The sequence below is a fragment of the Amblyomma maculatum genome, unplaced genomic scaffold (genome assembly GCF_055883805.1).
Source record: "Amblyomma maculatum isolate TAMU_Amacu unplaced genomic scaffold, ASM5588380v1 scaffold_23, whole genome shotgun sequence".
In the NCBI taxonomy this organism is placed as follows: Eukaryota; Metazoa; Arthropoda; class Arachnida; order Ixodida; family Ixodidae; genus Amblyomma; species Amblyomma maculatum.
This window is the reverse complement of record NW_028146748.1, coordinates 3,196,496-3,208,508: the sequence shown is the minus strand read 5'-3', so window position 1 is coordinate 3,208,508 and position 12,013 is coordinate 3,196,496. Positions and strand designations below refer to the sequence as shown.

The 12,013-nt window shown below is 30.4% G+C and overlaps 1 non-coding gene and 3 pseudogenes across 1 annotated transcript; all 4 read left to right on the top strand.

The window, feature by feature from the left end:
- The first annotated feature begins 3,177 nt into the window (after window positions 1–3,177).
- Window positions 3,178–3,348, top strand: LOC146171381 (U2 spliceosomal RNA; annotated as a pseudogene).
- A 476-nt stretch (window positions 3,349–3,824) lies between these two features.
- Window positions 3,825–3,997, top strand: LOC146171380 (U2 spliceosomal RNA; annotated as a pseudogene).
- Window positions 3,998–8,435: 4,438 nt separating this feature from the next.
- LOC146171379 (U2 spliceosomal RNA) lies at window positions 8,436–8,606 on the top strand (annotated as a pseudogene).
- Window positions 8,607–8,985: 379 nt separating this feature from the next.
- On the top strand, window positions 8,986–9,177 carry LOC146171378 (U2 spliceosomal RNA). The gene has a single exon (XR_014702966.1). It is a non-coding gene; the product is annotated as a U2 spliceosomal RNA (small nuclear RNA).
- The last annotated feature ends 2,836 nt before the right edge of the window (window positions 9,178–12,013 follow it).

Sequence of the window (12,013 nt, the reverse complement as noted above, 5' to 3'; positions counted from 1 at the left end):
CCTAGCCATTGTGGTTGGTTTTGCAGAGTGTGGAAGTAATTGGTAATTATATTTACGCAAATGTAAATAATTAGTATTAAAAGTTTACCTAGCCATTGTGGTTGGTTTTACAGTGTGGTAATAATTAGTAATTATATTTACGCAACTGTAAATAATTAGTAATAATTGTTTACCTAGCCAATGTGGTTGGTTTTACAGAGTGTAGTAATTATTTACGCAACTGTAAATAATTATTAATAATTGTTTATGTAGCCAATGTGGTTGGTTTTACAGAGTGTGGTAATAATTAGTAAGTATACTATGCAACTATAAATAATTAGTAATAATTGTTTATCTAGCCAATGTGGTTGGTTTTACAGTGTGGTAATAATTAGTAATTATATTTTCGCAACTGTAAATAATTAGTAATAGTTTACCTAGCCATTGTGGTTGGTTTTGCAGAGTGTGGAAGTAATTGGTAATTATATTTACGCAAATGTAAATAATTAGTATTAAAAGTTTACCTAGCCATTGTGGTTGGTTTTACAGTGTGGTAATAATTAGTAATTATATTTACGCAACTGTAAATAATTAGTAATAATTGTTTACCTAGCCAATGTGGTTGGTTTTACAGAGTGTAGTAATTATTTACGCAACTGTAAATAATTATTAATAATTGTTTATGTAGCCAATGTGGTTGGTTTTACAGAGTGTGGTAATAATTAGTAAGTATACTATGCAACTATAAATAATTAGTAATAAAAGTTTACCTAGCCATTGTGGTTGGTTTTACAGTGTGGTAATAATTAGTAATTATATTTACGCAACTGTAAATAATTAGTAATAATAGTTTACCTAGCAATTGTGGTTGGTTTTACAGAGTGTGGTTATAATTAGTAATTATATTCACGCAACTGTCAATAATTAGTAATAATTATTTACGCAACTGTAAATAATTATTAATAATTGTTTATGTAGCCAATGTGGTTGGTTTTACAGAGTGTGGTAATAATTAGTAAGTATACTATGCAACTATAAATAATTAGTAATAATTGTTTATCTAGCCAATGTGGTTGGTTTTACAGTGTGGTAATAATTAGTAATTATATTTTCGCAACTGTAAATAATTAGTAATAATAGTTTACCTAGCCATTGTGGTTGGTTTTACAGTGTGGAAGTAATTGGTAATTATATTTACGCAAATGTAAATAATTAGTATTAAAAGTTTACCTAGCCATTGTGGTTGGTTTTACAGTGTGGTAATAATTAGTAATTATATTTACGCAACTGTAAATAATTAGTAATAACAGTTTACCTAGCAATTGTGGTTGGTTTTACAGAGTGTGGTTATAATTAGTAATTATATTCACGCAACTGTCAATAATTAGTAATAATTGTTTACCTAGCCAATGTGGTTGGTTTTAAAGAGTGTAGTAATTATTTACGACTGTAAATAATTATTAATAATTGTTTATGTAGCCAATGTGGTTGGTTTTACAGAGTGTGGTAATAATTAGTAAGTACACTATGCAACTATAAATAATTAGTAATAATTGTTTATCTAGCCAATGTGGTTGGTTTTACAGTGTGGTAATAATTAGTAATTATATTTTCGCAACTGTAAATAATTAGTAATAATAGTTTACCTAGCCATTGTGGTTGGTTTTGCAGAGTGTGGAAGTAATTGGTAATTATATTTACGCAAATGTAAATAATTAGTATTAAAAGTTTACCTAGCCATTGTGGTTGGTTTTACAGTGTGGTAATAATTAGTAATTATATTTACGCAACTGTAAATAATTAGTAATAATTGTTTACCTAGCCAATGTGGTTGGTTTTACAAAGTGTAGTAATTATTTACGCAACTGTAAATAATTATTAATAATTGTTTATGTAGCCAATGTGGTTGGTTTTACAGAGTGTGGTAATAATTAGTAAGTATACTATGCAACTATAAATAATTAGTAATAATTGTTTATCTAGCCAATGTGGTTGGTTTTACAGTGTGGTAATAATTAGTAATTATATTTTCGCAACTGTAAATAATTAGTAATAGTTTACCTAGCCATTGTGGTTGGTTTTGCAGAGTGTGGAAGTAATTGGTAATTATATTTACGCAAATGTAAATAATTAGTATTAAAAGTTTACCTAGCCATTGTGGTTGGTTTTACAGTGTGGTAATAATTAGTAATTATATTTACGCAACTGTAAATAATTAGTAATAATTGTTTACCTAGCCAATGTGGTTGGTTTTACAGAGTGTAGTAATTATTTACGCAACTGTAAATAATTATTAATAATTGTTTATCTAGCCAATGTGGTTGGTTTTACAGAGTGTGGTAATAATTAGTAAGTATACTATGCAACTATAAATAATTAGTAATAATTGTTTATCTAGCCAATGTGGTTGGTTTTACAGTGTGGTAATAATTAGTAATTATATTTTCGCAACTGTAAATAATTAGTAATAGTTTACCTAGCCATTGTGGTTGGTTTTGCAGAGTGTGGAAGTAATTGGTAATTATATTTACGCAAATGTAAATAATTAGTATTAAAAGTTTACCTAGCCATTGTGGTTGGTTTTACAGTGTGGTAATAATTAGTAATTATATTTACGTAACTGTAAATAATTAGTAATAATTGTTTACCTAGCCAATGTGGTTGGTTTTACAGAGTGTAGTAATTATTTACGCAACTGTAAATAATTATTAATAATTGTTTATGTAGCCAATGTGGTTGGTTTTACAGAGTGTGGTAATAATTAGTAAGTATACTATGCAACTATAAATAATTAGTAATAATTGTTTATCTAGCCAATGTGGTTGGTTTTACAGTGTGGTAATAATTAGTAATTATATTTTCGCAACTGTAAATAATTAGTAATAATTGTTTACCTAGCCAATATTGAGTAATTAGTGCAATAACCAGGACATAGCATATAAATAATTATTTACTTATTTATTTCCTTTTTAATTAGTAACTGCTCATTGATTGACATATGGACATATAAGCTATGCATTTGCACATACTGTGGTGTTGCTCTGTGATTGGTCGACACCTCCACGACGTCTTCCCTTCGCGACCAATAAGTGCTGTGGCAAAAATGTGACACTTTTGCTAACGACAACTATGAGGCAATAAAGGCTTTTGCCTTAATAGCAGTAGGTATCTGCAATAAAGCATTGCTTGCAAATGTACAAAACATTTCTGGAAAACACTGTTTTAACAGCTTGATATCAGTTGCCAGTTGTAATTTGTAACCCTGACATTATACTATTTTTTGTAATGCGGCAGAGCATTCTGGGCTTGCTGTACCTCTGCCACGGGTCTACCCGGTACTGCACTACTTCCGGGACTAGCTAAGCGACTCACGGTTTTTGGGGGAGGACAATCACAACTCAAAGATGAGGCCAACTAACTTTTTTCATTCGAGCTCACTGCTATCCATGTGCCTAACACAGCAATCCTCTCAATGCCTGTCTTATTGCATTGTTGGGCGCCTCGTGCATGCAGTGACACCTTGGGTTACTTTTTCTGCATGTCATTGCATGTGAGTCCATTATTTGAGGCAATAAAGAATGGTTTGATTAAGAATCCCCTTCAAGGGATGTGTCGAGATTTGGTAAACCATAGCTCAAGTGCTACAAACAAAAAACGGTGGACCGACGCTGTTTCTGCAACAACCGATAAGTGGCACCACTTGGGCATACATTTTTGATGGGATCGAACTGCAGTTCCTTGTCAATTTATCGCTTCTCAGCCTTTTGGCTAAGATCAAAGTTTTCCCCTAAAAAGGAATGAACAACAACAGTAGGTGTCTGCAATAAAACTGCTAGGAAATGTACAAAACATTTCTGAAAAACACTCTGTTCTTAACAGCTTAATATCTGTTACGGGTTCTAATTGTACCCATGATATTAAACTGATTTTTGTAGCGCGGCGGAGTGTTCGGGGCTTGCTCCAACTCCGCCACGGGTCGACCCGGTACTGCACTACTTCCGGGACCGGCCCAGCATCTCCCCCTTTTGGGGGGAGAAGGCACAATTGAAAAAAAAACAGAAAAACTGCTTTGTTTTGTTCTAGAAATTTTTGGACTTTTTTTTTCCGACTTTTTTTTCCGACTTTTTTTTCCGACTTTTTTTCCGACTTTTTTTTCCGACTTTTTTTTCCGACTTTTTTTTCCGACTTTTTTTTCCGACTTTTTTTTCCGACTTTTTTATTTCCGACTTTTTTTTCCGACTTTTACTGTTATGTGGTTGGTTTTACAGAGTGTAGTAATTATTTACGCAACTGTAAATAATTATTAATAATTGTTTATGTAGCCAATGTGGTTGGTTTTACAGAGTGTGGTAATAATTAGTAAGTATACTATGCAACTATAAATAAGTAGTAATAAAAGTTTACCTAGCCATTGTGGTTGGTTTTACAGTGTGGTAATAATTAGTAATTATATTTACGCAACTGTAAATAATTAGTAATAATAGTTTACCTAGCAATTGTGGTTGGTTTTACAGAGTGTGGTTATAATTAGTAATTATATTCACGCAACTGTCAATAATTAGTAATAATTATTTACGCAACTGTAAATAATTATTAATAATTGTTTATGTAGCCAATGTGGTTGGTTTTACAGAGTGTGGTAATAATTAGTAAGTATACTATGCAACTATAAATAATTAGTAATAATTGTTTATCTAGCCAATGTGGTTGGTTTTACAGTGTGGTAATAATTAGTAATTATATTTTCGCAACTGTAAATAATTAGTAATAATAGTTTACCTAGCCATTGTGGTTGGTTTTACAGTGTGGAAGTAATTGGTAATTATATTTACGCAAATGTAAATAATTAGTATTAAAAGTTTACCTAGCCATTGTGGTTGGTTTTACAGTGTGGTAATAATTAGTAATTATATTTACGCAACTGTAAATAATTAGTAATAACAGTTTACCTAGCAATTGTGGTTGGTTTTACAGAGTGTGGTTATAATTAGTAATTATATTCACGCAACTGTCAATAATTAGTAATAATTGTTTACCTAGCCAATGTGGTTGGTTTTAAAGAGTGTAGTAATTATTTACGACTGTAAATAATTATTAATAATTGTTTATGTAGCCAATGTGGTTGGTTTTACAGAGTGTGGTAATAATTAGTAAGTACACTATGCAACTATAAATAATTAGTAATAATTGTTTATCTAGCCAATGTGGTTGGTTTTACAGTGTGGTAATAATTAGTAATTATATTTTCGCAACTGTAAATAATTAGTAATAATAGTTTACCTAGCCATTGTGGTTGGTTTTGCAGAGTGTGGAAGTAATTGGTAATTATATTTACGCAAATGTAAATAATTAGTATTAAAAGTTTACCTAGCCATTGTGGTTGGTTTTACAGTGTGGTAATAATTAGTAATTATATTTACGCAACTGTAAATAATTAGTAATAATTGTTTACCTAGCCAATGTGGTTGGTTTTACAGAGTGTAGTAATTATTTACGCAACTGTAAATAATTATTAATAATTGTTTATGTAGCCAATGTGGTTGGTTTTACAGAGTGTGGTAATAATTAGTAAGTATACTATGCAACTATAAATAATTAGTAATAATTGTTTATCTAGCCAATGTGGTTGGTTTTACAGTGTGGTAATAATTAGTAATTATATTTTCGCAACTGTAAATAATTAGTAATAGTTTACCTAGCCATTGTGGTTGGTTTTGCAGAGTGTGGAAGTAATTGGTAATTATATTTACGCAAATGTAAATAATTAGTATTAAAAGTTTACCTAGCCATTGTGGTTGGTTTTACAGTGTGGTAATAATTAGTAATTATATTTACGCAACTGTAAATAATTAGTAATAATTGTTTACCTAGCCAATGTGGTTGGTTTTACAGAGTGTAGTAATTATTTACGCAACTGTAAATAATTATTAATAATTGTTTATGTAGCCAATGTGGTTGGTTTTACAGAGTGTGGTAATAATTAGTAAGTATACTATGCAACTATAAATAATTAGTAATAAAAGTTTACCTAGCCATTGTGGTTGGTTTTACAGTGTGGTAATAATTAGTAATTATATTTACGCAACTGTAAATAATTAGTAATAATAGTTTACCTAGCAATTGTGGTTGGTTTTACAGAGTGTGGTTATAATTAGTAATTATATTCACGCAACTGTCAATAATTAGTAATAATTATTTACGCAACTGTAAATAATTATTAATAATTGTTTATGTAGCCAATGTGGTTGGTTTTACAGAGTGTGGTAATAATTAGTAAGTATACTATGCAACTATAAATAATTAGTAATAATTGTTTATCTAGCCAATGTGGTTGGTTTTACAGTGTGGTAATAATTAGTAATTATATTTTCGCAACTGTAAATAATTAGTAATAATAGTTTACCTAGCCATTGTGGTTGGTTTTACAGTGTGGAAGTAATTGGTAATTATATTTACGCAAATGTAAATAATTAGTATTAAAAGTTTACCTAGCCATTGTGGTTGGTTTTACAGTGTGGTAATAATTAGTAATTATATTTACGCAACTGTAAATAATTAGTAATAACAGTTTACCTAGCAATTGTGGTTGGTTTTACAGAGTGTGGTTATAATTAGTAATTATATTCACGCAACTGTCAATAATTAGTAATAATTGTTTACCTAGCCAATGTGGTTGGTTTTAAAGAGTGTAGTAATTATTTACGACTGTAAATAATTATTAATAATTGTTTATGTAGCCAATGTGGTTGGTTTTACAGAGTGTGGTAATAATTAGTAAGTACACTATGCAACTATAAATAATTAGTAATAATTGTTTATCTAGCCAATGTGGTTGGTTTTACAGTGTGGTAATAATTAGTAATTATATTTTCGCAACTGTAAATAATTAGTAATAATAGTTTACCTAGCCATTGTGGTTGGTTTTGCAGAGTGTGGAAGTAATTGGTAATTATATTTACGCAAATGTAAATAATTAGTATTAAAAGTTTACCTAGCCATTGTGGTTGGTTTTACAGTGTGGTAATAATTAGTAATTATATTTACGCAACTGTAAATAATTAGTAATAATTGTTTACCTAGCCAATGTGGTTGGTTTTACAAAGTGTAGTAATTATTTACGCAACTGTAAATAATTATTAATAATTGTTTATGTAGCCAATGTGGTTGGTTTTACAGAGTGTGGTAATAATTAGTAAGTATACTATGCAACTATAAATAATTAGTAATAATTGTTTATCTAGCCAATGTGGTTGGTTTTACAGTGTGGTAATAATTAGTAATTATATTTTCGCAACTGTAAATAATTAGTAATAGTTTACCTAGCCATTGTGGTTGGTTTTGCAGAGTGTGGAAGTAATTGGTAATTATATTTACGCAAATGTAAATAATTAGTATTAAAAGTTTACCTAGCCATTGTGGTTGGTTTTACAGTGTGGTAATAATTAGTAATTATATTTACGCAACTGTAAATAATTAGTAATAATTGTTTACCTAGCCAATGTGGTTGGTTTTACAGAGTGTAGTAATTATTTACGCAACTGTAAATAATTATTAATAATTGTTTATCTAGCCAATGTGGTTGGTTTTACAGAGTGTGGTAATAATTAGTAAGTATACTATGCAACTATAAATAATTAGTAATAATTGTTTATCTAGCCAATGTGGTTGGTTTTACAGTGTGGTAATAATTAGTAATTATATTTTCGCAACTGTAAATAATTAGTAATAGTTTACCTAGCCATTGTGGTTGGTTTTGCAGAGTGTGGAAGTAATTGGTAATTATATTTACGCAAATGTAAATAATTAGTATTAAAAGTTTACCTAGCCATTGTGGTTGGCTTTACAGTGTGGTAATAATTAGTAATTATATTTACGTAACTGTAAATAATTAGTAATAATTGTTTACCTAGCCAATGTGGTTGGTTTTACAGAGTGTAGTAATTATTTACGCAACTGTAAATAATTATTAATAATTGTTTATGTAGCCAATGTGGTTGGTTTTACAGAGTGTGGTAATAATTAGTAAGTATACTATGCAACTATAAATAATTAGTAATAATTGTTTATCTAGCCAATGTGGTTGGTTTTACAGTGTGGTAATAATTAGTAATTATATTTTCGCAACTGTAAATAATTAGTAATAATTGTTTACCTAGCCAATATTGAGTAATTAGTGCAATAACCAGGACATAGCATATAAATAATTATTTACTTATTTATTTCCTTTTTAATTAGTAACTGCTCATTGATTGACATATGGACATATAAGCTATGCATTTGCACATACTGTGGTGTTGCTCTGTGATTGGTCGACACCTCCACGACGTCTTCCCTTCGCGACCAATAAGTGCTGTGGCAAAAATGTGACACTTTTGCTAACGACAACTATGAGGCAATAAAGGCTTTTGCCTTAATAGCAGTAGGTATCTGCAATAAAGCATTGCTTGCAAATGTACAAAACATTTCTGGAAAACACTGTTTTAACAGCTTGATATCAGTTGCCAGTTGTAATTTGTAACCCTGACATTATACTATTTTTTGTAATGCGGCAGAGCATTCTGGGCTTGCTGTACCTCTGCCACGGGTCTACCCGGTACTGCACTACTTCCGGGACTAGCTAAGCGACTCACGGTTTTTGGGGGAGGACAATCACAACTCAAAGATGAGGCCAACTAACTTTTTTCATTCGAGCTCACTGCTATCCATGTGCCTAACACAGCAATCCTCTCAATGCCTGTCTTATTGCATTGTTGGGCGCCTCGTGCATGCAGTGACACCTTGGGTTACTTTTTCCGCATGTCATTGCATGTGAGTCCATTATTTGAGGCAATAAAGAATGGTTTGATTAAGAATCCCCTTCAAGGGATGTGTCGAGATTTGGTAAACCATAGCTCAAGTGCTACAAACAAAAAACGGTGGACCGACGCTGTTTCTGCAACAACCGATAAGTGGCACCACTTGGGCATACATTTTTGATGGGATCGAACTGCAGTTCCTTGTCAATTTATCGCTTCTCGGCCTTTTGGCTAAGATCAAAGTGTAGTATCTGTTCTTAACAGCTTAATATCTGTTACGGGTTCTAATTGTACCCATGATATTAAACTGATTTTTGTAGCGCGGCGGAGTGTTCGGGGCTTGCTCCAACTCCGCCACGGGTCGACCCGGTACTGCACTACTTCCGGGACCGGCCCAGCATCTCCCCCTTTTGGGGGGAGAAGGCACAATTGAAAAAAAACAGAAAAACTGCTTTGTTTTGTTCTAGAAATTTTTGGACTTTTTTTTTCCGACTTTTTTTTCCGACTTTTTTTTCCGACTTTTTTTCCGACTTTTTTTTCCGACTTTTTTTTCCGACTTTTTTTTCCGACTTTTTTTTCCGACTTTTTTTTCCGACTTTTACTGTTATGTGGTTGGTTTTACAGAGTGTAGTAATTATTTACGCAACTGTAAATAATTATTAATAATTGTTTATGTAGCCAATGTGGTTGGTTTTACAGAGTGTGGTAATAATTAGTAAGTATACTATGCAACTATAAATAATTAGTAATAAAAGTTTACCTAGCCATTGTGGTTGGTTTTACAGTGTGGTAATAATTAGTAATTATATTTACGCAACTGTAAATAATTAGTAATAATAGTTTACCTAGCAATTGTGGTTGGTTTTACAGAGTGTGGTTATAATTAGTAATTATATTCACGCAACTGTCAATAATTAGTAATAATTATTTACGCAACTGTAAATAATTATTAATAATTGTTTATGTAGCCAATGTGGTTGGTTTTACAGAGTGTGGTAATAATTAGTAAGTATACTATGCAACTATAAATAATTAGTAATAATTGTTTATCTAGCCAATGTGGTTGGTTTTACAGTGTGGTAATAATTAGTAATTATATTTTCGCAACTGTAAATAATTAGTAATAATAGTTTACCTAGCCATTGTGGTTGGTTTTACAGTGTGGAAGTAATTGGTAATTATATTTACGCAAATGTAAATAATTAGTATTAAAAGTTTACCTAGCCATTGTGGTTGGTTTTACAGTGTGGTAATAATTAGTAATTATATTTACGCAACTGTAAATAATTAGTAATAACAGTTTACCTAGCAATTGTGGTTGGTTTTACAGAGTGTGGTTATAATTAGTAATTATATTCACGCAACTGTCAATAATTAGTAATAATTGTTTACCTAGCCAATGTGGTTGGTTTTAAAGAGTGTAGTAATTATTTACGACTGTAAATAATTATTAATAATTGTTTATGTAGCCAATGTGGTTGGTTTTACAGAGTGTGGTAATAATTAGTAAGTACACTATGCAACTATAAATAATTAGTAATAATTGTTTATCTAGCCAATGTGGTTGGTTTTACAGTGTGGTAATAATTAGTAATTATATTTTCGCAACTGTAAATAATTAGTAATAATAGTTTACCTAGCCATTGTGGTTGGTTTTGCAGAGTGTGGAAGTAATTGGTAATTATATTTACGCAAATGTAAATAATTAGTATTAAAAGTTTACCTAGCCATTGTGGTTGGTTTTACAGTGTGGTAATAATTAGTAATTATATTTACGCAACTGTAAATAATTAGTAATAATTGTTTACCTAGCCAATGTGGTTGGTTTTACAAAGTGTAGTAATTATTTACGCAACTGTAAATAATTATTAATAATTGTTTATGTAGCCAATGTGGTTGGTTTTACAGAGTGTGGTAATAATTAGTAAGTATACTATGCAACTATAAATAATTAGTAATAATTGTTTATCTAGCCAATGTGGTTGGTTTTACAGTGTGGTAATAATTAGTAATTATATTTTCGCAACTGTAAATAATTAGTAATAGTTTACCTAGCCATTGTGGTTGGTTTTGCAGAGTGTGGAAGTAATTGGTAATTATATTTACGCAAATGTAAATAATTAGTATTAAAAGTTTACCTAGCCATTGTGGTTGGTTTTACAGTGTGGTAATAATTAGTAATTATATTTACGCAACTGTAAATAATTAGTAATAATTGTTTACCTAGCCAATGTGGTTGGTTTTACAAAGTGTAGTAATTATTTACGCAACTGTAAATAATTATTATTAATTGTTTATGTAGCCAATGTGGTTGGTTTTACAGAGTGTGGTAATAATTAGTAAGTATACTATGCAACTATAAATAATTAGTAATAATTGTTTATCTAGCCAATGTGGTTGGTTTTACAGTGTGGTAATAATTAGTAATTATATTTTCGCAACTGTAAATAATTAGTAATAGTTTACCTAGCCATTGTGGTTGGTTTTGCAGAGTGTGGAAGTAATTGGTAATTATATTTACGCAAATGTAAATAATTAGTATTAAAAGTTTACCTAGCCATTGTGGTTGGTTTTACAGTGTGGTAATAATTAGTAATTATATTTACGCAACTGTAAATAATTAGTAATAATTGTTTACCTAGCCAATGTGGTTGGTTTTACAGAGTGTAGTAATTATTTACGCAACTGTAAATAATTATTAATAATTGTTTATCTAGCCAATGTGGTTGGTTTTACAGTGTGGTAATAATTAGTAAGTATACTATGCAACTATAAATAATTAGTAATAATTGTTTATCTAGCCAATGTGGTTGGTTTTACAGTGTGGTAATAATTAGTAATTATATTTTCGCAACTGTAAATAATTAGTAATAGTTTACCTAGCCATTGTGGTTGGTTTTGCAGAGTGTGGAAGTAATTGGTAATTATATTTACGCAAATGTAAATAATTAGTATTAAAAGTTTACCTAGCCATTGTGGTTGGTTTTACAGTGTGGTAATAATTAGTAATTATATTTACGTAACTGTAAATAATTAGTAATAATTGTTTACCTAGCCAATGTGGTTGGTTTTACAGAGTGTAGTAATTATTTACGCAACTGTAAATAATTATTAATAATTGTTTATGTAGCCAATGTGGTTGGTTTTACAGAGTGTGGTAATAATTAGTAAGTATACTATGCAACTATAAATAATTAGTAATAATTGTTTATCTAGCCAATGTGGTTGGTTTTACAGTG